At 40.9% G+C, this 27,711-nt stretch overlaps 1 pseudogene; it reads right to left on the bottom strand.

Moving 5' to 3' along the window:
- Nucleotides 1-29: 29 nt before the first annotated feature.
- Nucleotides 30-25,786, bottom strand: LOC134001291 (deleted in malignant brain tumors 1 protein-like; annotated as a pseudogene).
- Nucleotides 25,787-27,711: the final 1,925 nt, after the last annotated feature.

Here is a 27,711-nt window from a genome sequence, read left to right as displayed (position 1 = left end):
GTTACTGTATGTAACCAGCTCACTCCGGCTCACTCCCCTACAGATGAAGACAAAAGAGAAAACCGTCTTATTATTCCATATCGTTGATTGTGTTGAAACATCAGATGAGAACAGATTGTAAGTCATACTCACATATGATTGGTCCAATAGTGAGTGGCTTCATAGGAGCAGAAGTCGAAACAGAGCGTCGTTTCCTCCTTGTGCAAGACTGCGTGGTGGGATTAAACAATACCATTAAAACGCAGTGTTTAAGCAACATTGATTATTGATTTATAAAGCTATTGATAAAGTGACACGTGTGACTCACTGGAACACAGGAGGAGCTCTTCTGGTCACACAGGCTGAGGCTGCAGTGAAGGAAAACATCTCGGTTTTCACCCTGGAGCAGGAAGAACAGGGCAGAGAAACGAGCCCTGCGAGATGAGCCGCTCTCAACCACTGACACCTGTTGGCGGTCAGTGGGACACCTGGTAGAGAGGATGGGGTGGGTCATCAGGGCCATTTCACATCACTATACATTGAACTTTTCCCCCCATTTTCATTATACTATACAAAGCATCTGCTGAGGGACACATACTTGTTCTGGATGAGAGAGTATCGCACGGGATCGTCAGGGTTTGATGAGTGAGTGGCGTAGCAGTCCTCCAGAACAGCTGCAAAGTTTGTATCCCTCTCATCCACAGAGACCCCCACGAACAACAGAGAGCCCACTGGTAGGGTCACAGGCCCTGCTGAATAAGTCTCTGTGTAGTTGGCGTTGCGGAACAGAGACATGGAGGCTCTGGCTTTGGTCCCCGAGCCTGAAATGCCACCTGCCAGTCTGTCAAGAAAACGATGACAATGATTTACAGCCCTGTAGATTTATGGTCACCAGAGGCCACTGCAGCTAAGTCATTGTTATATGTGAAGCAGAGACTTGCAAAATAAGACTAGCAGAGAGCTACGCTTAGATAGCAGCCAGTAAGCATGTGTGCTAGTGTAATCTTCATGAATGACCACTCTGTTGAATAACAAGTTAAGCTGCATGAGTGTACTTCATGACAGTGACTGACTCATCTTGTAATCATGTTTATATGTAAAATTGGTTTTAAAATAAAAGGTAAAGGTAACTATTTTTCTATCTAGTGCATGATAGCCTTAAAAGTCATTAAAAATATATAAAATATAACAAAAATGTATAGACTTTGGTGTATAATCATGTATCACTTTTCTATTTTACAACTGGACATGGTCAAAGACACCATAATCCCCTTTAATAAAAGGCTACTCACTCCAGGAAGGGTCTGATAGCCACATCCAGGCTGGTGTTTGTGACCAAGGGATAGGCACAGGAGAAGGGAACACTCACAGGAACGACGAAGTACGTGTTGTTCATTGGATAGAAGAATAAACTGTTGGAGTAGATGGCATGTGTGCGGTTGGTCTGAAAGACAGAAGATGATAAATTATCACTCAGTTGAGTGATTATGTCAGCTTGAGACGGTGTGCTATTAGCAGCACCTGCTGACATGAAAACCAGTCTTAATTATAGTAATATTAGGATGGACTAACATACAAGCAGCACAAACATATTCAGTACCAATATGATCTGCATCTCTATGATCACTGCTGACTGTGGCTTCCATTTATGTCTCATACACCAGTGAAGCAGGTAATTTTCATTATTTAATATCTCGTCTTTCAGAAATAACATGCTCGATGACCCCAGTTTACATTACTGACTGTATCCATGTGCAACACAAGATGTGCAACTACAACAACTGCAGAAATGAAGGCTACAAATTTTAAGTAACTGTATTTCTATGGAGCCAAGACACTGCCATGACGCGAAACTGAAAGAAAAAACGTTGAAAGTTTGAAACTCCGTGTTTGAAAGCGTACAAAAGATTTGAAACTTTGGAACTAAGTTTTCAATGTGTATATAGTGTTTTGATAGGCTGAAAAAAAAATCTCTGAAAACATTATTTTGTATTTGAATTTTCATTTCAAATCTCTGCAACTTTTCTTTGTTTATTACAGCACTGTTTTTACAGTTTTTCAACCATACATTTTCAGAGTTTCAAATTTGGCACTGTTCTCCCACAGAATCTCTGAAAAAAAGATTTGAAACTCTGAAAAAAAGATCTGAAACTCTGAAACTCTGATCTGAATCTTTTTTTTCAGAGTTTCTAATCTTTTTTTCAGAGGTTTTTTCAGATCACCATTTACAAGGTTTCAAAACTGGATAACAAAATTATACTGTTTTGCTTGGTGCTGAAGGCTCCACTCTAAGATGCTCCCTAGATTAGCTAGCAGCATGCTGAGCTGAAATAGGGAGCGCAATGCAAAACGCCCATGCAGAGTGCCATGAGTTTCAGATTCACCCTTGAGCCATGATGGGACCCTGAACCAGAAAGGTGAAGGCTGGGGTGGTGGAGGCAAGCTTTGCCAGCAGCAGCAGCAGCAGCAGCAGCGTGAGCAACAGTGTTGGTGAAGCAAAGATTAGTGTAGGTGGGAACCATATTTAAATGGACCATCTTGTTGTGAGAATGGCTGGGATTGGTGTGGGACTGATAAGGAATGTTGATTCAATCAGCGGCTGTCATCTGATTACAGCTGGGGTGTATGTCTTCTGTGTCCTACATGAACTAATGTGATGCTTCATTTTGTCAATGTTGCAATGACTCTACACACTTTTATAGCAGTTCACCTTCTGCTGTACCTCCAACCAGCTAATGTTAATTTGGGGTGATGACCATTGTAGCTAACACTATGCTAGCTGTCTGGGTTTAACCCTGAACAACATATACAGTACATAACACAGTAGGATACAATGATGTGTTGGACCAGTTTTACAGACATGTACTTAGGTTTACAGAAAAAAAAAGAAGAAAAGATTAAGTCTCTACCGTCAGTGTGTTTCCACAGGCTCCTGCCCGGGTCTCCACTTCATACCAAACTACACCATGACGCACTTTGACTGAGGAGCAGTTGCGGACTGCCAGGTTGCCAGTGAATGGGTTCAAACCAGAGGATGTCATGCTAGCCAAATCCAGGCCTACTTGGAGTTTATCACGGCCACAAATAAGTTGTGGGCGCTGAAGTGGAGGATGCTGGACTAAAGAAAAAGATAAAAGGTTGAATAAAAGTGTGAAAGCAAAAGGATGAGATGGTAAATACTACACACAAGATTAGAATCTCCATAAACCTTCTCCTCTGAGTGTAATTTTGACATTTGACAATATAAAAAGAAACCTACATTCACAAACAACACTGGCATCTTCAATGTGACCACAGTTGTGGACCCCAAGTCCATGATGTCTGCACTCTGTTATTGACGATTCATCTCCAAAACAAGAGACATTATCCAACCAGATGTTTCCGCTGCCCTGTCCAAAGGCTGCACTGTGTTGTGCTGAACGAGCCCTGCCACAACCCAGCTGTCTGCATACCACATTAGCGTTGTTCAGGTCCCAGCTATCGTCACACACTGTCCCCCACTGTCCTGCATGGTAGACCTCCACTCTGCCAGAGCAGCGGTTGTCAGAGTTGACCATCACTGGTGAACCAGCTAACAGAAAAGTATACAAGATTATAATATTGAAAAATGGACTTCATAAAAACAATATCTTTGGGAAACTAAAAACAGAATAAGTAAAAGTTACACAGTGAGATTTCATTGGCTTTAACTGCATAAATGTGTGTTTACCTTCACAAACCACACCAGCATCCTCATGGTGACCACAGTTGTGAGATCCAATCCCTCCGTGTCCACACTCACTGAGCTCTGATTCGCTGTCTGTGCACATGACATCATCCAACCAAATAGGCCCTCTGCCCTGTCCAAAGCGTGCATTACGTGGTGCTGACAGGACCGTGCCACAGCCCAACTGTCTACACACCACCTGAGCATCAGTCAGGTCCCAGTGATCATCACACACTGTGCCCCACTGTCCTCGGTGGAAGATCTCCACCCTACCAGAGCAGGAGCTGTTTCCTCCGTCAGCCAGGCGGACCTGCCCCTCAACTGTTGTGTTGACAGTGGCCCCAGATGTCACCTCAGTGTTGGTGGAGTACTGTGCTCTTGGATCAGGTGTGGTTGGTAAAACTGTGCTACTGAATTCTGATTGAACTGAAAGAAAAGTCTCTGTCAACTCACAAGATAACCACAGCCTGAACTGCTATCAGCATTAATAAGCCAAAACCCCCTGTCTTTATCATAGCTTAACATGATTAGTTTATCACTGGGTACCAAACTTGGACCAATTGTGCTAAAAGCAATATATATTTTGTGTGGTAAAAAGTGAAACTTATTGATCAGGATATTATGTGAACAATAAACATTTACCTTCACAGATAACACTGGCATCCTCATGGTGACCACAGTTGTGAGATCCAATCCCTCCGTGTCCACACTCACTGAGCTCTGATTCGCTGTCTGTGCACATGACATCATCCAACCAAATAGGCCCTCTGCCCTGTCCAAAGTGTGCATTACGTGGTGCTGACAGGACCCTGCCACAGCCCAACTGTCTACACACCACCTGAGCATCAGTCAGGTCCCAGTTATCATCACACACTGTGCCCCACTGTCCTCGGTGGAAGATCTCCACCCTACCAGAGCAGGAGCTGTTTCCTCCGTCAGCCAGGCGGACCTGCCCCTCAACTGTTGTGTTGACAGTTAAAAAATTACACAGTGAATATGTGTCATAATGTGTAACCCAAGATGATAAGATGTCAGATGGTTTACCTGAGGTGCTTCCTGCAATAATCTGCAAAATGAGGATCAATAATAAACCCCTCAGCACCCCCATTGTGGACAACATCCAAGACACAAACCTGTTAAAGAAGACAACAAACATGTCTTGATACAACACAATACAGACAACACAACACATTACAGAATCACACTGCGATAAATGTGTTTTCAGAGGACACAAAGTGATGAACATATCTGGGCATGCTTGTTGTTACCACAGTTGTGACTCATGACGTTCTTGAAGTCAGATATCTGTCAGTGGTGTTGGAAAATGAGCTAAAAATTCATTTTTTTGGTTATTTTAACGTTGTGATCACATGATCACATAAGATATTATCGAAGGCATCAGGGTTAAATAGTTTGAGCAGGTAGACAGAGGTAGTTACATACATTTCTTGACAACATTAACAAAGAAATAAAGCTTCAAAGTGTCTGGAGGAATGATATCATCTTATAAATTAAAAAAATACCCAGGTAAAATCTCCTTTTAACACAGTGGAGCAATCCTTTAGCCCTCTTCCTTTCAAACCACCAGGCCTCAATACCTCAATACCTCAATACCTCAATACCTAGCTACTGGAGATTATATTTAATAAACCATTGGCAACTATCCAAGTCTATCTCAACACAGGGAGGGTGAGTAATCTGATACAGGAAGTTCAGACTCCTGTTTTGGCAAGCATCCACCCTGCTGAGGTTTCAGGCACTGTTCACCGTTGTTACCATCTATCAATTGCGAGCATGCTGGGCCATAGTTGACTGTGACCCTTGACCCTTTCTATGGAGAGGGTAGAGACAATGGGCCTCATTCACAAACAGTGTGTACGCACAAATCTGTGCAAACTGTACACACGATTGACACATAAATCTGGGATTCATCAATATGTTCTTACCTAAATTTGTTCGTACTCTGCGACCAAATTTAGAACTTCCTCAGACCATGCCTATGCACAAATGATGGCAGGGCTGCAGTGCTCTACGCCTTAATGCAGCATCTTCAATAATGCTAAGTTAAAATGCCTTTTTACCAAATGTAAACTGAATAAATTTGTGAAATAATTCACTTTTCCTCATGGGTTTATCTTCATTTTTCTGAAGTCATGCACTTATTCATTTGCAAACATATACAATAAATGTTCCAGTGTTTCATTAATGTTTTCTATTGCATCATCCGGGCCTAAAAATTATATTCTTAGCCTTATTACCGTAAAAACCCGGTGTATAAGACGCACCTTTAACGCGATTTTTTTCCTTTAAAAGTGGGGTGCGTCTTATACACCGGTGTCCTATACACCAGTAAAATACAGTGAGAGGTTGGATCTGGATATGATTTTAGGTATGTAAAAGGCCGTCCAAACTAAGAATGATAACTATCACAATAATTATAAACATAATGATGTGAGCATCCACACTTATGAACTAGGCTATAATGTAGATAACTGCTGTATGTTGTACAGAAAAATAAAAAAATAAAACCAGGCGGGTTCACTGGCGGGAGGTGATCCAGTGTGTTGATCGGATGTATTTTGGGACACCGGGTCGAGACCGACATTTAGTTAGTTTAATATTCAACATTCATTTGACATTTGAAATACAAACCTATTATGCGCTTCAACCATTTGAGTGAATGATGTCAAACCAACTGTATAACATACAGATTAATATCCCTCATGTGCCACAAGTCTTATTTTTCAAATATATCTTTTCGTCAACGTTTACAATTAAAATGAATAAATAAAGTTATTATGCTCCTTGACCTTTTGATCTCAGGATGTCAAACCAACTGTAAAACATAGGTACAGACTAATACATGTTGGATATTAAACTAACTTAATGTCGGCTAGTTAGCGACAGCAGCAGATGTTGAAGCGAGATATGCAAAAGAGCACAGATGAGCAGCTTTTATTGAGCTGTGGCAGCGACACACAGAACCAGCATATATTTGAAGCCTAAAATATTCACTAACTTTGGTGTTTTCCACTGGATGGAACAGAGGATGATGCTTTGTTTGACTCTGGGACTGACACAGAGTCCGAGGACAGTGTGCTTGGTGAGACTTACTGCGACTTGGGCACAATATTTGCGCACAACGACAGCTCTGATGAAGAGTTTTTGGGACTCCAGTAAGCACACAGGTACACACTGTATCAAAGGTTACCATGTTCTTTTAAAACGCTTAATTGAAACTCATAGCTCAATCCGAACCCGGTCTGAGTTAATACATACCGGCCCTGCTCAGTTAAACAAACCATTACCCATCAACCCGACACACTATTTCAGGTGTGTCTTTTGATGCTTTTTCAAATAAAAGTAAATTGAGAAGTTTTGGAGTTTGAACGTATATGTTTATAAATTAATAGCTAGTGGTGCATTCAAATAAACCAGTCTTTAATAGAAAAGCGTCCCCCCCCCCCCCCCCCCCCCCGCCCCGCCCCCCCCCCCATAGACGGCGTCTACTGTCAGATCGGGTGTTCCTTGTCCTTCTCTTGTTTCTATATGGTATCTGATCTGCGATTCGTGTTTTGGCATCAACTTTGATGTCAAACCATTTTTTTTACATGTACCAAAGTGGTGGACACAATATTCACAGCATCAGTAATTGCTGACCAGGTTTTTTTTTTTTTTTTTTTTTAACATCGTCACTCCGGAGGACACGCTACGGTAAAGTGCGCCTTTTCTGGCTTCCACCTCCAACACAATTATTTCAATTTCTGCTGTTGTGAAATTTTTCAGATTTTTACCTTTTGGGGTCATATCTTATAACTCAACTTCTTTCAACTTCTCTGTTCAGCTCAACGCTCTCTTCATGATGACAACAACTCTGTTGTCCTCTAGATAAAATTTATTCGATTTTGGATACAGGGCACATCCCTTGACTGGCATCACTTTACCCAAGACACAGAGGTGCATAAGGTATATTGTAGATGTAATTCCTTCCCTTTCTCTAAAGCCTGATAAACAAATAATCCACTCAACACTGATTTAGATTCATTTCCATATTTTAACGTTTTTTAAAGATACAATGGAAAATGGAAATTATTTATGAGCTTTGCACGTGTTTGTGTGTGTGTGTGTGTGTGTGTGTGTGTGTGTGTGTGTGTGTGTGTGTGTGTGTGTGTGTGTGTGTGTGTGTGTTGGGTATTTCTGAAAGAAAATATAGATTTTATGTTTACTGCAATGAATTTCACATCTTTTAAGAATCTGCCAATTCGTTTTCATATAATTATTGAATGAACTGTTGTAAGCTTTTTATCACAATGTAGTATGCTCTTAACTATTGTAAATTGACATTTTTTTTATTATCTTAGGATGCTTTACAAAGGGATTACTGATGAAAACTAGCCTTTTGGTTAACTTGGTCAAATAAATTGAATTAAAAATTGAACAGAAATTCATCCAAATCTTCATACCCATTGTAGTTTAGGAGATAGAACTTACAAAAAAGTATCATCCTGTATTGTTTTCAGGTATTAAAAATGTTACAAGAAGATGAGATAAGACAAAATAATAAAGAGCTGTCTAAAACAATAAAAATACATAAGGCCGATCTAAGCATAATGACATACATCGAGATTCTGAAATACCACAGAAAAAGAGAATGCAGAATGTATGCAATGGTCTAAACTCAACTTCAGGTGGTCCTAGACAGAGCCAACTACAGATAGTAGTTATGATGAGTAGTAGTAGTAGTAGTAATGATTCCAAAATTGAGTTTAGAGAGGAACAGCCCACTTTAACCAATTAATATTAGACTTTAAAAAAAGAGTGTGCAGGTTACTTGCAGGTACTTGATTCCGAGGTTTCTCTGATGATGCTTCAGCTCTTTGTTAGACTCGTTTTCTTCTTCTTCTTCTTCTTCTTCTTCTTCTTCTTCTTCTTCTTCTTCTTCTTCTTCTTCTTCTTCTTCTTCTTCTTCTTCTCCTTCAGGCCGACTGCTCTTTCACTGCTTTTATCCCTTTTCTGACTGTCCACACCCCAGCACTGTTGTGACAATTATCTTGTCATGTCTTTGTTTGTCCCAACTGGTTCTGACTCAGGACATTTTCTAAGATTACTGCTTGGCACGCAACTGTTTTTCACAAATCAAGAGTGTAGGTTTGATTTGATGTATGACAGGGAGAAATAAATAGTTACAAATAGTTGTGCACTCATTCATAGCCAGAGGGAGTTGCCATCTTTCCATATAAACTGCTGGAGCTGTTCATGGTGCTGAAAGCACTGAAACACTTTGCCCCACTGCTGACAGACAAGCATGTGGTGGTGAGGACAGACAACATGACAATAGTGGTGTATATAAATCGCCAGGGCAGTATTCTCTCAGCTCGGCTTTTGGAAATGGCCAGAAGTCTCCCAACAGAAATGGGCCAAATGTAATTTGGGAGGTCCAACATAAGTGTGGAGATTGAATCCCACACTTATTCAAATGCTGTGGGACAAATTCAGGAACGGGGAGGTGGATCTGTTTGCCTCACAAGGAGATGCAGAGTTTGTGTTATGGTTCTCCATAAACACACAAAATGACTCTCCACTGGGAGTGGATGCCTTCGCTCACCGATTGTGGCCCTAGCTCTCCTTTATGCTTTGTTTCCAGTCCCCTGATTCCTCATCTTCTAACGCACACAAGGAGGAATACATGGATAGTTTATGGTTCCTGACAATGATACACCTGCTACTGGGGAAGCCATGGTGGCACAGAGGTGAACTCACAGCTCTAGATGGTTCGTCCTGCACTTACAGTACCAGTAGTTATGGTAGTAGTAGTACAGTAGTAGTAGTAGTAGTAGTAGTTATGGGTGGAAATTATTGTTCTTCATGTCTGAGCATGTCTTTATTCTAGACTTAAGGACATTAAGCATTTAAAAAAAAAAATAATAATAATAATAAAAATTATAAGGAAACGGATGCCCTTGACATGTGTCAAAGTTTCCAGAGAACACAAACTAAAAGAGACACTTGGCAGTGAAAATAATTTGGTTTGGAAGATCAACAAAGATGTATTGTTACACATTCCACTGACTTAACAGTCAGAATGTTTCCTCATTCACAAAAATAGTGTTATGTTTTTCCAAGTAGGCTATGTGTTAAAACAATGACAATGTGTCAATTTGGACATTGAAACTGTTTTTTGTTTTGCAATTGTTCCTCCTCAGGGTTTTAATATTCTAGGGTAATGCCTTATGATTAAACCTATTGGCAACAGGTAGGCAAGTTAATGGATTTACTAAATTTAACATTGAAAAACTTTGATTTAACTTGTATATTTTACTGTTGGGTCACGGGGCATATGCATGTAAACTAGAGACAGAGAGGACTACACTACAAAGGACACACACACACACACACACACACACACACACACACACACACACACACACACACACACACACACACACACACACACACACACACACACACACACACACACACTCTCTCTCTCTCTCTCTCTCTCGCTCTCTCTCTCTCGCTCTCTCTCTATTATATATTATGTCAAGGCAATCCGTTTCCTTATAAGGACATAATATATTAATTTTTATTTGACATGTGTCAAAGTTTCCAGGAAACAAAAACTAAAAGAGATAATTGGTTTGGAAGATCAACAAGGATGTATTTTTACACATTCCACTGACTTACAGTTTCCTCATACACAAAAATAGTGTCATGTTTTTTCAAGTACTTTGGACACCTGATGCTTAGGCATTTACAGAAGTTAAGGTACACAGAACGCCTGAGGCTGACGTGTTTACAGAAGTTGAGACACACACGACACAAAAAATCCCTCACATAGACTTTAAGACATTAAGCATTATTTTTTTTAAATTATGTTTAAGTATTTTTGTAATAAAGTGAAAAACAACCACAGAATAACATACTGATTTGCAGTGGATTTCTAGTATACAAACAGTTAAGTTTTGTTATACAGCAGAGAATTCCCTGACCCTTATACATTTGGCTGTGAACTCTGAAACTCACTGCTCTGCATGCAACACTTCATCAATTGTGTTATTATAGGATATAAAGCAACAATTGAGCAAAGATAACAATTGTACATGCAGTACATAAATAGCAGCTTGTTTGTTCTTGGCGTGTTCAACAATTTGGACATTGAAACTGGTTTTGCTTACTGTAATTGCTCCTTCTGTTCAAAACAGCCATGATTAGATCTCTCCTGAATGTGATAAAATCTAGACTTTATTCTAAAATGTTATTCTAAAAACAAAATTTTGTTGTGTTTTTATAAATATATAAAGTTCATCTGAAGTTAACATCTACATCAACAGTCATCTACTTAGCCTTTTTACCATTAAATTCCCTCTTTGTGTTACTATCCTTCCACCAAAGCACAGCAAGCAAACTATGTCCAGGAAAAATAAAAAGTAGGAATTTTGTCCCAAAAAGTCTGAAACTTTGGAAGACAATCACTCAACAACCAACTCTGAAATTTTATCTTAGCTTTAAGTAAATTTACACATACATTTTTGTACAGAACAAGACATTTGGATTTATTCCTTACCACTTACATTAATCAATCAATCAATCAATCAATCAATCAATCAATCAATCAATCAATTTTTATTTGTATAGCGCCAAATCACAACAAAGTCATCTCAAGGCACTTCACACATAGAGCAGGTTCTAAACCGTACTCTTCAGGTTTTAATTTTAAAGAGACCCAACATTCCCACATCGGGTCTAAGAGACAGGTTGATGGTTTGGAGGAAGTAATCATTGAGGTTAGTTCTATAAGAGATGTTTTCTGTTGTTTTTTTTAAGGGAGCGATGGAGTCCCGAGTTGTTCTCAGTAAGTCGGCAGTGCTATTGACAATACAGTCAATCTGGGGGGGACTGAAATCAGAATAAGTCATCTCTGTTGTATTGATACATGGCATTGAGTTCAACATTGATGGAATGATTTCTTTAAATTTAGTGACAACACCATCAGACAGACATCTTGTAAGAACATGTCTGTCCAATGGTGTATAGTCCAGTAATAAAAATTCAAATGTTATTAAGTAATGGTCTGATAAAGAAGGATTATGAGGGAAAACTATTAAATGTTCAACTTCAATACCATATGTCAGAACAAGGTCGAGGGTGTGGTTATAACAGTGAGTTGGCTCATTCACATTTTGAGAGAAGCCAATTGAATCTAATAATGCAATAAATGCAGTGTTAAGGCTATCATTCTCAACATCCACATGAATGTTAAAGTCACCTACTATAATTATTTTATCAGTACTGAGGACTAAATTTGATAAAAGCTCTGAGAAGTCAGATACAAATTGGGCGTACGGGCCAGGAGGACGGTAGATTACAACAAATAAGACTGGCTGTAAAGTTTTCCAGGCTGGGTGAGAAAGGCTGAGAACAAGACTTTCAAATGATTTATAATTAAGTTTAGGTCTAGGGTTGATTGTTAAGTCTGAGTTAAAAATGGCTGCAACTCCACCTCCTCGGCCGGTGTCTCGAGGAATGTGAGTATTAATATGACTGGGAGGAGCGGATTAATTTAGACTGACATATTCATCCTGACGCAGCCAAGTTTCAGTAAGACAGAATAAGTCAATATGATGATCTGATATTATATCATTGATTAATACACCTTTAGAGGAGAGAGATCTAGTGTTTAAGAGTCCACATTTAACTCTCTTATTTTGATGATCCATTACTGAAGTGGTATTAATTTTGGTCAGGCTTTTGTGTATCGCTCTTCTATTGAAAGCTGATTTAATTGGTTTAGGACGGGGGACAGACACAGTCTCTAGATGCATGTTAAAGCCCAGACACACCAAACCAACATAAAGAAAGTTGCACTTCAACACACCTCAAAGACTGGTGGTAGCCTGTATTCATCTTTCAAAAAGGGAAAACCTAGGAATGCAGATATACAAACCATAAATAAAGCATTGTTGCTTACCATTTTCACACCACTCTCACTCACCACTAGCATTGACAGTTTTGTAACATAGATACTTCTAGTCAAGAATATGTCTGATAAGAACATGTCCTTGGCCTTTTGGTTGTGGAAGAAGAAAGGAATACACAGAGGCATTTCAGTCTGGACCAAAGTCACGCATCATGGCTGCAATTTGGTTATACATTTTCTTCTTTAACTACAGCGTATTCCACCATCAAGGTACAGGGTTTTGTTTAAAGAAAAGGTGACAGTTTACCCTGTAATATGGAAGATCGGTTACTGGATTAAAATAAGAATCCATGCTATTGTTTAGAAACATAATTTCATAATTTTTATGGACAGGATTTCTAGGCGCAGCCAGGGCGTTGAGGGGTTCCGGTTTGGTGACCTCAGGATTGGGTCACTGCTTTTTGCAGACGACGTGGTCCTGCTGGCTTCATCAGACCGTGATCTCCAACTCTCACTGGATCGGTTCGCCGCCGAGTGTGAAGCGGCCGGGATGAGAATCAGCACCTCCAAATCCGAGTCCATGGTCCTCAGCCGGAAAAGGGTGGAGTGCACCCTCCGGGTCGGGGATGAGATCCTGCCCCAAGTGGAGGAGTTCAAGTACCTCGGGATCTTGTTCACGAGTGAGGGAAGGATGGAGCGGGAGATCGACAGGCGGATCGGTGCGGCGTCTGCAGTAATGCGGGCTCTGCACAGATCCGTCGTGGTGAAGAGGGAGCTGAGCCGAAAGGCGAAGCTCTCCATTTACCAGTCGATTTTCGTTCCTACCCTCACCTATGAGCTTTGGGTAGTGACCGAAAGAACGAGATCGCGGGTACAAGCGGCCGAAATGAGCTTCCTCCGCAGGGTGGCGGGGCTCTCCATTAGAGATAGGGTGAGAAGCTCGGTCATCCGGGAGGAGCTCGGAGTAGACCCGCTGCTCCTCCGCGTTGAGAAGAGCCAGATAAGGTGGCTCGGGCATCTAGTTAGGATGCCTCCCGGACGCCTCCCGGGTGAGATGTTCAGGGCACGTCCCACCGGTAGGAGACCCCGGGGAAGACCCAGGACACGCTGGAGAGACTATGTCTCTCGGCTGGCCTGGGAACGCCTCGGGATCCCCCGGGAAGAGCTGGACGAAGTGGCTGGGGAGAGGGAAGTCTGGGTTTCCCTGCTTAGGCTGCTGCCCACGCGACCCGACCCCGGATAAGCGGAAACAAGATGGATGGATGGATGGATGGATGGATGTTTAGATACATGCAACAGAGGAAATATTTTGTAAACAAATGCAAGAAAAACTTTTTTTTAAAGGAAAGTGATGCAAAAATGGCTTAGTTTTAATATTTAACCCCCCCCCCCGCCCAATCCTCATGTTATGTTTGACAGATATGGCTGTACTGAAAATAAACACAGAGAAGCAGAAAAAGTACTATTATTAATTATGATGTATCATTTTATTATGACTCATATAATTTGTCGTATTGAAGGATAATACAAAGTATGGTGGGATTTAATTGTTCGTTGTAACCAGATTTTAGAAATGTATGTCTTCATGAATATAAAAACATCTTAAAAGAAAATAATATCACATCACAACACGTGTGTGCGTTGTTACTGTATGTAACCAGCTCACTCCGGTGACTTGTCCCCTACAGACGAAGACAAAAGGGAAAACCGTCTTATTATTCCATATAGTTTATTGTGTTGAAACATCAGATGAGAACAGATTGTAAATCATACTCACACATGATTGGTCCAATAGTGTGTGGCTTCATAGGAGCAGAAGTCGAAACAGAGCGAGGTGTCCTCCTTGTGCAAGACTGCGTGGTGGGATTAAACAATACCATTAAAACCCAGTGTTTAAGCAACTTTGATTATTGATTGACAAAGCTATTGATAAAGTGACACGTGTGACTCACTGGAACACAGGAGGAGCTCTTCTGGTCACACAGGCTGAGGCTGCAGTGAAGGAAAACGTCTTGGTGTTCACCCTGGAGCAGGAAGAACAGGGCAGAGAAACGAGCCCTGCGAGATGAGCCGCTCTCAACCACTGACACCTGTTGGCGGTCAGTGGGACACCTGGTAGAGAGGATGGGGTGGGTCATCAGGGCCATTTCACATCACTATACATTGAACTTTTCCCCCCATTTTCATTATACTATACAAAGCATCTGCTGAGGGACACATACTTGTTCTGGATGAGAGTGTATCGCATGGGATCGTCAGGGTTTGATGAGTGAGTGGCGTAGCAGTCCTCCAGAACAGCTGCAAAGTTTGTATCCCTCTCATCCACAGAGACCCCCACGAACAATGGAGAGCCCACTGGTAGGGTCACCCGTCCTGCTGGATAAATCTCTGTGTAGTTGGAGTTGCGGAACAGAGACATGGAGGCTCTGGCTTTGATACCTGAGCCCGAAATGCCACCTGCCAGTCTGTCAAGAAAATTATGACAATGATTTACAGCCCTGTAGATTTATGGTCACCCCTATAGAGGCCACTGCAGCACTGTCATTGTTATATGTGAAGCAGAGACTTGCAAAATAAGACTAGCAGAGAGCTAAGCTAAGATAGCAGCCAGTAAGCATGTGTGCTAGTGTAATCTTCATGAATGACCACTCTGTTGAATAACAAGTTAAGCTGCATGAGTGTACTTCATGACAGTGACTGACTCATCTTGTAATCATGTTTATATGTAAAATTGGTTTCAAATTAAAAGGTAAAGGTAACTATTTTTCTATCTAGTGCATGATAGCCTTAAAAGTCAAAAATATAACTAAAATTGTATAGACTTTGGTGGGTCTCAGTGTTTAATCATGTAACACTTTTCTATTTTACAACTGGACATGGTGAAAGACACCATAATCCCCTTTAATAAAAGACTACTCACTCCAGGAAGGGTCTGATAGCCACATTCAGGCTGGTGTTTGTGACCAAGGGATAGGCACAGGAGAAGGGAACACTCACAGGAACGACGAAGGACATGTTGTCCATTGGATAGATGAATAAACTGTTGGAGTATGTAGCATGTGTGTGGTTGGTCTGAAAGACGGAAGATGATAAATTATCAGTCAGTACTATTAGCAGCACCTGCTGACCCGAAAACCAGTGTTAATTATAACAATAGTATTTGGTTGGACTAACATACAGGTAGCACAAACATAATCAGAACCAATATGATCTGCATCACTGCTGACTGTGGCTTCCATTTATGTCCCATACACCAGTGAAGCAGGTAACTTTTATTATTTATTATCTTGTCTGTCAGAAATAACATGCTTGATGTTGCAAAATGTTCCCCCGGCTTAATCAAAAATCATTCTTTTTGTCCTCCAAAGTCCACCCACAATTTTACAAATAAATCTTGGCTCCCTGTCAGGCCTGGACTGGGACAAAAATTCAGCCCTGGACCCTGGACCAGAGTGGCCCACTACAATCCAACTGTATGACAACCACTTTCTAAAGGTGCCGTCCTCGCAGCGGAAAACTCTCTGCAATTTGGGGTCCCTTGTTGATTGTTGAGGGTGATGATTTAAAAACAGCTGAAGGGTGTCTGTGTTGGGACGGCTGAAATAATCTACAGGTGGGCTTGGGGTCTCTGGTAAGCTCATCTCCACAGGAGATGATCTACCGGGACTGCTGCTGTCAAACCTGGACATGAAGAGTAGAGAAATAGTGTGGAATAAGTTTACAAGATTACATGCAAATAATGAGTCTGAATGCAAAGAGAACTTTAGCTAGTTGACTAAAGTATGGAAAATAATAGTATAATGATTCCGATTCTGAACAATCAACACTTTTTATAGCTCAACATACTGACAAGTATGACAGAAGAGGAAATACTTGTAATTTTGTAATAGTATTGTTAATATTTTACATGACTATACATATTACTTTTGTAACTTTTTGGTACTGTATTTAACACAAATAGCTCAGTTTGTCATGACTTTTCATGAGCATATGTTTGCTTTACAATTGTCCATCAATAAAAATTAAAAGATTATCAGACATTTGAGCTTATCTTATTGTTAAAGTTTTAATTTTGATACATAATTTACAGTTAAAATCCCAAGGAATCACAGTATATTGCAATATATTTAATATCTCAATAATACTGTATATACTTTTTATTGTATCACATATCCTGACCAAATTGGACTGTGTACAGAAGAAAGGTGCATGATGATACATAAAACACTTTAATTCTGAGTTGGGGAATGTAATTATAGGTTACAAATTGTGAAAATAGCATTTATACATGCTCAAACCACATCTAGTATAAAATAGTGGTTAATAAACGCGTCAATTAATCATATGAATATGGTTATCATTTTCCCATACTTTAGATAACTAGATGTAGTTGTACACTAACACTCCACGCTATGCAGAGTTTGCGATTGTGTCAAGTAATGTTTATTACAATTAACGGTGTTAATTGTTTATCCACAACGTGTTAGCCTAGCACACACCTGCCATCACCACCACTAAGCTCCTCTAGCACCATGGCTGCAGGAGCCTCACTTTCTCCCTCCTCCTCCTCCTGATGAGAGGGACCCGCAGCTGCAGCTGAAGACCCTGAGGCGACACCGGCCCGCGCAGCGAACATATTTAAAATATTACCACTCTTCGCGGCATCTTGAGCTAGTGCTTTTTTCTTTTTTTCTCGCAATTTTTCGGCACCACCTTTTCATTTTTTCTCCATTTTGCGTGCGTGTTGTGCTGCGCTATTTCTCTCTGTCTTTTTCTCTACCTGTCATAACAATTGGTCATCATTAAAGCTGATCAGATGAGGGGGGGTCTAGAACGTGCATGGGTGGGACTCCTGGGCCTGTGTAGCCCATCATTGGGCCAGCCAGGTAGACAGACAAGTCACAAGCCACAGGGCATCAGTATGCATTTGATGTGTGAGAATTACCATTGCGAGACGCAGAAAAAAAAAGAAAGAAAAAAAAAGGGCAGCCACTGCCGGCCCATTATTAAACGGCCCACCGGGAAAACTCCCGGGATGAGAGCCCAGGATGAGAGCCCTCAACTGATTATATGTGTCATTGGGAGAAAGGCCCTGATCATTATTTGTGCGAATGCACCAAACAGCAGTTAAGAGTATTTGAGCTTCTTGATGTTTCTGGGTGTGGTCCTGCTTTGTGACTCCATCGTTCTACTTTAGGACTTCAGCGTGGACAACAATGAAGGAACCTGAAGGGAAGTGATTGGGAGGAAATACCGGTCTGATCTGAACCCAAGTGGTGCTTTGTTATTGGACCTCTGTGCTAGTCATGTATTGGCCCTAATGGGTGAACTGTAAATATCTGGTGGAGACCCTTGTCTGCAGGACCTTTGGCTTCCACCTCCGGAGGAATTTCTCTTGCCTCAGAGTTGTTGAAAAATGCTTTATAAATACTGTATAATAAAGATTATAAACATTAGTATTATAATGATTATGTGTAACCCAACAAGGACAGGTTTATAACTGGTGAGATGTCAGGAGGTGCCAGGCCTGGCTTCATCCCACAGTGGCCAGAACCGCCATATACTGCACACTTGACCTTAAAGCAGAATATCTGAACGTTAATGTGTCAAGTGTAGTCTACAACAGCTAACTAAAAAAAAGAAGAATGGCTCCTGTTTGCTGAGGATGTGGACTGGATCATGGAAGCCACAGTCCACAGTGATGGCGACCAGAAGCACTGATCACCACCAGGTGGTAGGAGTAAAGTACAAGTACAGGAGCTGAAATCTCTAAGGAGGAGGTAGTGAAGGGGAGAATGAGACCTCTTTAGCAGATCTTTGTAATATCATGAAGATGAAAACCATCATCCTCTGCAGTGCACACTGGCACAGAAGAAGGGGCAAAGAAAGCCTGAAAGCAAGCTGCAATCATGCCAAACCAAGTTCACCAAGAAACTGCTTGGGTAGAGGTGAAGTGGCCTCTTGATGTGCTCGAAAGAGGAGATTAACCAGTGCCTCAACAACACTTATAGACACAGGGCCCTATCTTACAGGCAGTGGACAGCATGTGTCTTTGCTAGTTTAAGACTGACACAGTTGCCATTTTCCCGTCCAGCGCCCATGTTGCTTAAATAGCAAATACACTCATCTGTGTGCATATGAGCGTGTTGGTCTCAAAATGAGATGTGCTGAGGTGCATTGTTGGTGCATTGCTATTTTGAGGCAGAGTAAACTGATTGCATATTTCATTGTTATTTTAAGGGTGCATTTATCAAGATTTTAATAGCCAGGTGCACAGTGTGTAGACTCTGCCTGTTACACACACACGGACATTTAAAAAAAATAAAAAAAAAATAAAAGGATGACATCAACATATACATTTCATAATGGTTAGTCTTAATATTTATCAGTATTAATTAATTGCAAAAATAACGGATTCAATGAGAATGAGCCTTCCACTACTGCAGGGCCTTCAAATTCTTTACAAAATCAAAGGACTGCATAGTCAAGACAGCCATCAGGAACATCACTAATGCCACAACAAGGCATTAAGATGGTTGTGAATCATTAGCTATGAACCATGCGTTCTACTTGGACACAAGGTGAGGAGGATAAACCCTGGTTTGATTGTCAGGATGATGGTGTCTGATGTTGAAAAACCCAAAACACTCCATGACCCCAGGTTATATTACTGACTATGTGTCTATAGGCATCACAATATGTACAACAACAACAAAATTGAACACTAAAAATGTTAAGTAAGTGTATTTTCATAATGTTGCAATGACTCTACAGACTTAGTAGTGTAGCAGTTCACCTTCAGCTGTATCTCCAACCAGCTAATGTTCATTTAGGATGATGACTATTGTAGCTAACACTATGCTAACAGTCTGGGTTTAACCTTGAACAACATATACAATATATAACACAACAGAGAGTATGTTGGAGCAGTTTTATAGACATGTACTTAGGTTAACAGAAGAAGAAAAAACAACAACAATACAAAAGTCTTTACCGTCAGTGTGTTTCCACAGGCTCCTGCCAGGGTCTCCACTTCATACCAAACTACACCATCATGCACTCTGACTGAGGAGCAGTTGCGGACTGCCAGGTTGCCAGTGAATGGGTTCAAACCAGAGGATGTCGTGCTAGCCAAATCCAGGCCTACTTGGAGTTTATCACGGCCACAAATAAGTTGGGGACGCTGGAGTGGAGGATACTTGACTAAAGAAAAAGATAAAAGTTTGAATAAAAGTGTGAAAGCAAATGAAATGAGATGGTAAATGCTACACACAAGATGAAAATCTCCATAAACCTTCTCCTCTGTGTGTAATTTAGACATTTGACAATATAAAAGGAAACCTACATTCACAAACAAAGTTTATCACTGGGTACCAAACTTGGACCAATTGTGCTAAAAGCAATATATATTTTGTATGGTAAAAAGTGAAACTTATTGATCAGGATATTGCCTGGTTAATGTGAACAATAAACATTTACCTTCACAGATAACACTGGCATCTTCAATGTGACCACAGTTGTGGACCCCAAATCCTTGATGTCTGCACTCTGTTATCGATGATTCGTTTCCAAAACAAGAGACATCATCCAACCAGATGGGTCCGCTGCCCTGTCCGAAGGCTGCATTTTGTAGTGCATTACGAGCCCTGCCACAGCCCAACTGTCTACACACCACGTGAGCATCAATCAGGCCCCAGCCATCGTCACACACTGTCCCCCACTGTCCTTCATGGTAGACCTCCACTCTGCCAGAGCAGCGGTTGTCAGAGTTGACCAGCCTCACTGGTGAACCAGCTAACAGAAAAACATACAACATAAAGTTTCTGAAATATGGACTTTATGAAAACAATGATATCTTTGGGAACTAAAAACAGAAATAATAAAAGTTACACAGTGAGATTTCATTGGCTTTAACTGCATTTGTGTTTACCTTCACAAACCACACCAGCATCCTCATGGTGACCACAGTTGTGTGATCCAATCCCTCGGTGTCCACACTCATTGAGCTCTGATTCGCTGCCTGTGCACATGACATCATCCAACCAGATGGGTCCACTGCCTTGTCCAAAAGCTGCATTTAGTGATGCATTATGAGCCCTGCCACAGCCCAGCTGTCTACACACCACCTGAGCATCAGCCAGGTCCCAGCCATCGTCACACACTGTGCCCCACTGTCCTCGGTGGAAGATCTCCACCCTACCAGAGCAGGAGCTGTTTCCTCCATCAGCCAGGCGGACCTGACCCGAAGTTGTTGTGTTGTTACCTGCTGTTGTGTTGACAGTGGCCCCAGATGTCACCTCAGCACTGGTGGAGTTTTGTGGTCGTGGATCAGGTGTGGTTGGTAAAACGGTGCTGTTGAATCCTGGTTGAACTGAAAGAAAAGTCTCTGTCAACTCACAAGATAACCACAGCCTGCACTGCTATCAGCATTAAAAAGCAAAAGCCCCCTGTCTTTATCATAGCTTAACATGGGCGCCAAATTTGGACTTATTGTTCTAAAAGCAATTATTAGAGCCATTTCTGCATATTTAGTTTGATTATTTTTATGTATCATAATACGGCATTATAGACAATTAAATAAATAATGGCTCTTAGTTTATGTTTTAGTTTAACGGTGTAAATGTTTATATGATGAGGTCCTCCCAGGAAATGACATAGAGGAGCGAGGTAACAGGTGTTGCTGATGAGACAGGGGAGAGCCGTATTGTTTTTGGACGGCTCTTTTTTTCCGTTATCGCCTAATTGGGGCTTATGTTTTGCTGTGGACACTGCACCATCTAAAGTAGAATAAAAACTCTGTTCGATCCAAGCCATGCAGTGATTGTTTTATTGGAGCGCGTCAGGACCGCAGGTCTCCTCTGAACTAAGGAAGGTGGCCGAGACCCATAGAAAGGCCACCATAGCAATATATATTTTATGTGGTAAAAAAGTGAAACTTATTGATCAGGATATTGCCTGGTTAATGTGAACAATAAACATTTACCTTCACAGATAACACTGGCATCTTCAATGTGACCACAGTTGTGGACCCCAAATCCTTGATGTCTGCACTCTGTTATCGATGGTTCGTTTCCAAAACAAGAGACATCATCCAACCAGATGGGTCCGCTGCCCTGTCCGAAGGCTGCATTTTGTAGTGCATTAAGAGCCCTGCCACAGCCCAACTGTCTGCACACCACGTGAGCATCAATCAGGCCCCAGCCATCGTCACACACTGTCCCCCACTGTCCTTCATGGTAGACCTCCACTCTGCCAGAGCAGCGGTTGTCAGAGTTGACCAGCCTCACTGGTGAACCAGCTAACAGAAAAACATACAACATAAAGTTTCTGAAATATGGACTTTATGAAAACAATGATATCTTTGGGAACTAAAAACAGAAATAATAAAAGTTACACAGTGAGATTTCATTGGCTTTAACTGCATTTGTGTTTACCTTCACAAACCACACCAGCATCCTCATGGTGACCACAGTTATGAGATCCAATCCCTCGGTGTCTACACTCATTGAGCTCTGATTCGCTGCCTGTGCACATGACATCATCCAACCAGATGGGTCCACTGCCTTGTCCAAAAGCTGCATTTAGTGATGCATTATGAGCCCTGCCACAGCCCAGCTGTCTACACACCACCTGAGCATCAGCCAGGTCCCAGCCATCGTCACACACTGTGCCCCACTGTCCTCGGTGGAAGATCTCCACCCTACCAGAGCAGGAGCTGTTTCCTCCATCAGCCAGGCGGACCTGACCCGAAGTTGTTGTGTTGTTACCTGCTGTTGTGTTGACAGTGGCCCCAGATGTCACCTCAGCACTGGTGGAGTTTTGTGGTCGTGGATCAGGTGTGGTTGGTAAAACGGTGCTGTTGAATCCTGGTTGAACTGAAAGAAAAGTCTCTGTCAACTCACAAGATAACCACAGCCTGCACTGCTATCAGCATTAAAAAGCAAAAGCCCCCTGTCTTTATCATAGCTTAACATGGGCGCCAAATTTGGACTTATTGTTCTAAAAGCAATTATTAGAGCCATTTCTGCATATTTAGTTTGATTATTTTTATGTATCATAATACGGCATTATAGACAATTAAATAAATAATGGCTCTTAGTTTATGTTTTAGTTTAACGGTGTAAATGTTTATATGATGAGGTCCTCCCAGGAAATGACATAGAGGAGCGAGGTAACAGGTGTTGCTGATGAGACAGGGGAGAGCCGTATTGTTTTTGGACGGCTCTTTTTTTCCGTTATCGCCTAATTGGGGCTTATGTTTTGCTGTGGACACTGCACCATCTAAAGTAGAATAAAAACTCTGTTCGATCCAAGCCATGCAGTGATTGTGTTATTGGAGCGCGTCAGGACCGCAGGTCTCCTCTGAACTAAGGAAGGTGGCCGAGACCCATAGAAAGGCCACCATAGCAATATATATTTTATGTGGTAAAAAAGTGAAAATTATTGATCAGGATATTGCCTGGTTAATGTGAACAATAAACATTTACCTTCACAGATAACACTGGCATCTTCAATGTGACCACAGTTGTGGACCCCAAATCCTTGATGTCTGCACTCTGTTATCGATGGTTCGTTTCCAAAACAAGAGACATCATCCAACCAGATGGGTCCGCTGCCCTGTCCGAAGGCTGCATTTTGTAGTGCATTAAGAGCCCTGCCACAGCCCAACTGTCTGCACACCACGTGAGCATCAATCAGGCCCCAGCCATCGTCACACACTGTCCCCCACTGTCCTTCATGGTAGACCTCCACTCTGCCAGAGCAGCGGTTGTCAGAGTTGACCAGCCTCACTGGTGAACCAGCTAACAGAAAAACATACAACATAAAGTTTCTGAAATATGGACTTTATGAAAACAATGATATCTTTGGGAACTAAAAACAGAAATAATAAAAGTTACACAGTGAGATTTCATTGGCTTTAACTGCATTTGTGTTTACCTTCACAAACCACACCAGCATCCTCATGGTGACCACAGTTATGAGATCCAATCCCTCGGTGTCTACACTCATTGAGCTCTGATTCGCTGCCTGTGCACATGACATCATCCAACCAGATGGGTCCACTGCCTTGTCCAAAAGCTGCATTTAGTGATGCATTATGAGCCCTGCCACAGCCCAGCTGTCTACACACCACCTGAGCATCAGCCAGGTCCCAGCCATCGTCACACACTGTGCCCCACTGTCCTCGGTGGAAGATCTCCACCCTACCAGAGCAGGAGCTGTTTCCTCCGTCAGCCAGGCGGACCTGTCCCTCAACTATTGTGTTGTTACCTGCTGTTGTGTTGACAATGGCCCCAGATGTCACCTCAGCACTTGTGGAGTTTTGTGGTCTTGGATCAGGTGTGGTTGAAATAAATGCAGGTTCTGTACTGTTAACGTCTGTAACAATGAAAAAACAAAATCTTTTAAAAAATCTAAAAACAAGTGGACAGTGGTCTAATTCATTCATTAGTCTAAAACCTATACATTAATAGACTAAGTAAGCAGATTGATTTTTTTTGCATCAGTATAAAGATTTTTCATATAAAACAATACCTGTGCAGTATGCAAATGAACATCCGGTTGGCTTCACAAGTTTGTAGACATAGTAGTTTCCATAGCATAGCTTGACTTGGATGATGTTTGAGTTAAAACCACAGCAGCTTCCAAACCAGGAACCGCACACATTGCGATTTACAATTTCATTTGACTGTGTGGGGTGAGGTTGTGTTATCCACAGAGGAGCATGGGTTCCACATCTGTTCTCAGCCACACATCTCTCAGGAATATGAGCATTGGTTTGCCCCAGGAACAGGCGATACCAGCCTTTCCAGTTAACATCTCGATCACAGTGTAGGATCTGATTCATTGTATTATTAGTTGAACGCCACTCATCATCCACTACAGTGTAGTGGTCACAGGGGTCAGCACAACTAGTTCCATTATTTCCAATGCAGTCCATACCTAAGGGACAAACACCATGTCCACAGTTGAACTGGACAGACTGGGAGGAGGGGCCTGATCTGGTGCTGGAGGAAGGCTCTGTGCATTTGAAGGAGCCTGGTGTGTTTTGGCAAACCTGAGATGGAGAACAGGGCGAGACTGGGAGGGAGCACTCGTCAGTGTCCACACAGCCGCTGTCTGGTGACCAGTGATAACCTTGGCTACAGCAAGAAGAGTCACTGCAGAGTTTTGTGTTGTAACAGGTGAGACCGTCGCCTACAAAGCCATCTTTACAGACACAAGAAAGCGCCTGGCCGGCAAAGGTGTCACCTCTTTCTCGTGACTCCTGGCAGGTGGCTTCATCATGACATGAATCACAGCTGGAAACAAGAATCCCTGTAAAAAGCAACAGGATAGTTTCATTTTCAGGAGCTTTTCTAAATGAAACAATTAAATTCAGCTAGTACATGCAAGTGAAATAAATATAATAAACTGGATAATTTAATTAATTAGGTATTCTGTAAGTAAAGTTCCACTGAATTATAAATGATTCTTTAAATCTCCTCACTGAGTGATATCTCTAAAAATAAATTGACAGACTAAGAGTGTGATTGCCAGCTTTTACATCTGAATTAGATATCTGCCTTTTAATAATATTTTGGATTATTATTACTAAGGTGTATTGATCATTAAAGTATAGTATGTCTGAAATCATGTTCAGGACATCTCATATTTTCCATTTGATGTAATAGGGTGGTCATAAAAAAGGCTTTTCAAATGTTGATATCTAAGTCAGTGTAAGAAAAATTCCTGACTTCTGCAGGTAAGAATATTTGAAACTAATAGTCTCAAATGTTACCTAAATTTGAAATGAAAATATGAGGGAAAAACTGAGAATTGTTACAGTGTATAGCTTTATCATTATTATTTATGAGGGCAGAATCTGTGTAATTCATCCTGATATTTATGGTGTTTTCAGTTATGAAGTGTAAGGAAGCAATTCAAGGATCAAGCATCCAAGGCACCGTTTGATTAAAGTCTTTCAATGGAAGTCCTTTCACGTTTTACAGAAAATGTGGAAAATGTAACAAATGCAAATTAAAAAAAAAAAATCCAAAGGGAAAGAGCCATTACACAGTGAAAATAACCCAAGATGATAAGATGACGGATGGTTTACCTGAAGTGCTTCTTGTGATAATCTGCAAAATTAGGATCAATAACAAAGCCCCAGGCACCCCCATGGTGGACAACATCCGGGACACAAACCTGTTAAAAAGACAACAAAAATGTCTTGATAATCCCCAGAAAACTGCATGATAAGACGACTTAGAGAAATGACAAATTCAACACAAATGTACAATGTTAAAATTATATTTTCAAACTGCTGCCATGCATAAAATTCATTCGTTTTTTGTCGGAGTTGTACGTACCTAAGAGAGACTGAGTGAGAATCCAGGAAAAAGTTGACAGTGAAAATGTCCCAGTGGATGCGATGGTGAGAATTTATAGGCCTCATTGGTGAGGCAGTTCATGTAAATGTGTCATTGACAGCAATGATTCATATCACATCAGAACAGTTAATTATTTATCAAAAATTAAATAATACCTAACACTTCTGTTTGAAAGAGCTGGAGCACAAATAAAAAGTCATGGGTTGATACATTTTATGGTTCTACAATCAGTTTCAGGTCAGGTCACTGTTGAAAGACAATAGAGGCCTGTCAGTCTTCACTAGTTTTCACATTCCAGTGTTAATGTATCTGCCGAGTAGCCCATTTATAACCACCTTTTGTCAACAGCTTTGACTGAAATGCCAGAAAGTACACTGAGTTTAAGAATGAATTTCATTTGCCTCCATTTCCAGAAACTGCCAGTGAACTTTGAATTAGGTCAAAGAAAGAAGTTAATACATGCAATTATAAAGATATTTAAAAGAAGATCAACCATGTGATGATCCCTTGATGTTATCTTGGACACCATCTTCTATTTCTGCATTTCTATTTGAGAAAGTTTGTCTCTATTAATCTGTTTAAATATGTATGGAACAACAAACCTTAGCTGTTCTCCCCATGCACAGTGCATGAAACATTTATTGTGTTTTTATTTGATATACCTGTCTCTTATTTTTTACTGAAATCATTGTTAACTCTGTCTTACTATCATATTTCAAAACTCACTTCCTCTTCAAGTTTTATCATTCCAAGGTAAATCATTGACTTAGTGCTTTGTACCATTACTAGAAGAGTGTTCTAATATGATTTTTACAGCACTTTATACAGTACAGATAAGAGTTTGTATAAATCAGTTTGCATAATACTGAAAGTATGCTACAAAGTGTTCAAAGGCATCATTCAAAAAGAAAACCTTACTAAGATACAACTTTCAGACACACAGGCCGTAACAATGTTAACAAAACACATGTTTGTGTACCTCTCAGGAAGTGTTTGAATTCATTTGCTCAAACACTTTCACTTACGCCAAATAATCAAAGCCAAAAGTAAAGAACACAGTGACAGAGTGACATTTTTTGATGTTTGACATCATGAATGGGTATGTTCTTTTACATAATTTACCTCAGTGATGGCATCTTGTGTGAACTTTGCGTTGTTGTCCATTTGTGACATTCAGATCTGAAGTGTTCAATCTTTGGCAGAACACTTGTCATGTTTTACCTCATTGCTCACAGTAAGAAGCTGCTTAGTTGAGGGCCTTTAAGGTGTTAAATCAATGTTACTTTGGACCTACTGCAGCTCCCTCTCTCTGCTCTCCTCTTTACTGACAAGGTCCTGCTCTGATCTGCTGGTGCAGTGCAGTTTGGTGAGTGTTGTCCATGTATCAGTACCAGATGTCAGTTATAAAACTGAGTAGTAACTGTTGTTAAGGCACCCTATTACAAATATTTGCTATTGTTAAAATGTAATAATTAATAATTATTACATTATTATATATTAGTATTAATGGAAAATGTATAGATGAATTGATCATGTAAAACAGTTCTGGGAAGTCAAGCACTGATTACTTGATCACAAGGTCACTGTTTAATGGTAAATAAAAAATGTTTATTACGTGATTCTCTGAACTAACATGATAATTGCTGCAGATATTCACATTAGCAGCAGTGGGCGTAGCACTGAGAATGTGATCTAACAAAAGAGGGGTCCTTATGACATTTTAGTTGATACTCAAA

This window comes from Scomber scombrus, chromosome 2 (genome assembly GCF_963691925.1).
Source record: "Scomber scombrus chromosome 2, fScoSco1.1, whole genome shotgun sequence".
Classification (NCBI taxonomy): Eukaryota; Metazoa; Chordata; class Actinopteri; order Scombriformes; family Scombridae; genus Scomber; species Scomber scombrus.
Note: the sequence above shows the minus strand (reverse complement) of the source record. Positions and strands in the feature narration are given on the sequence as shown.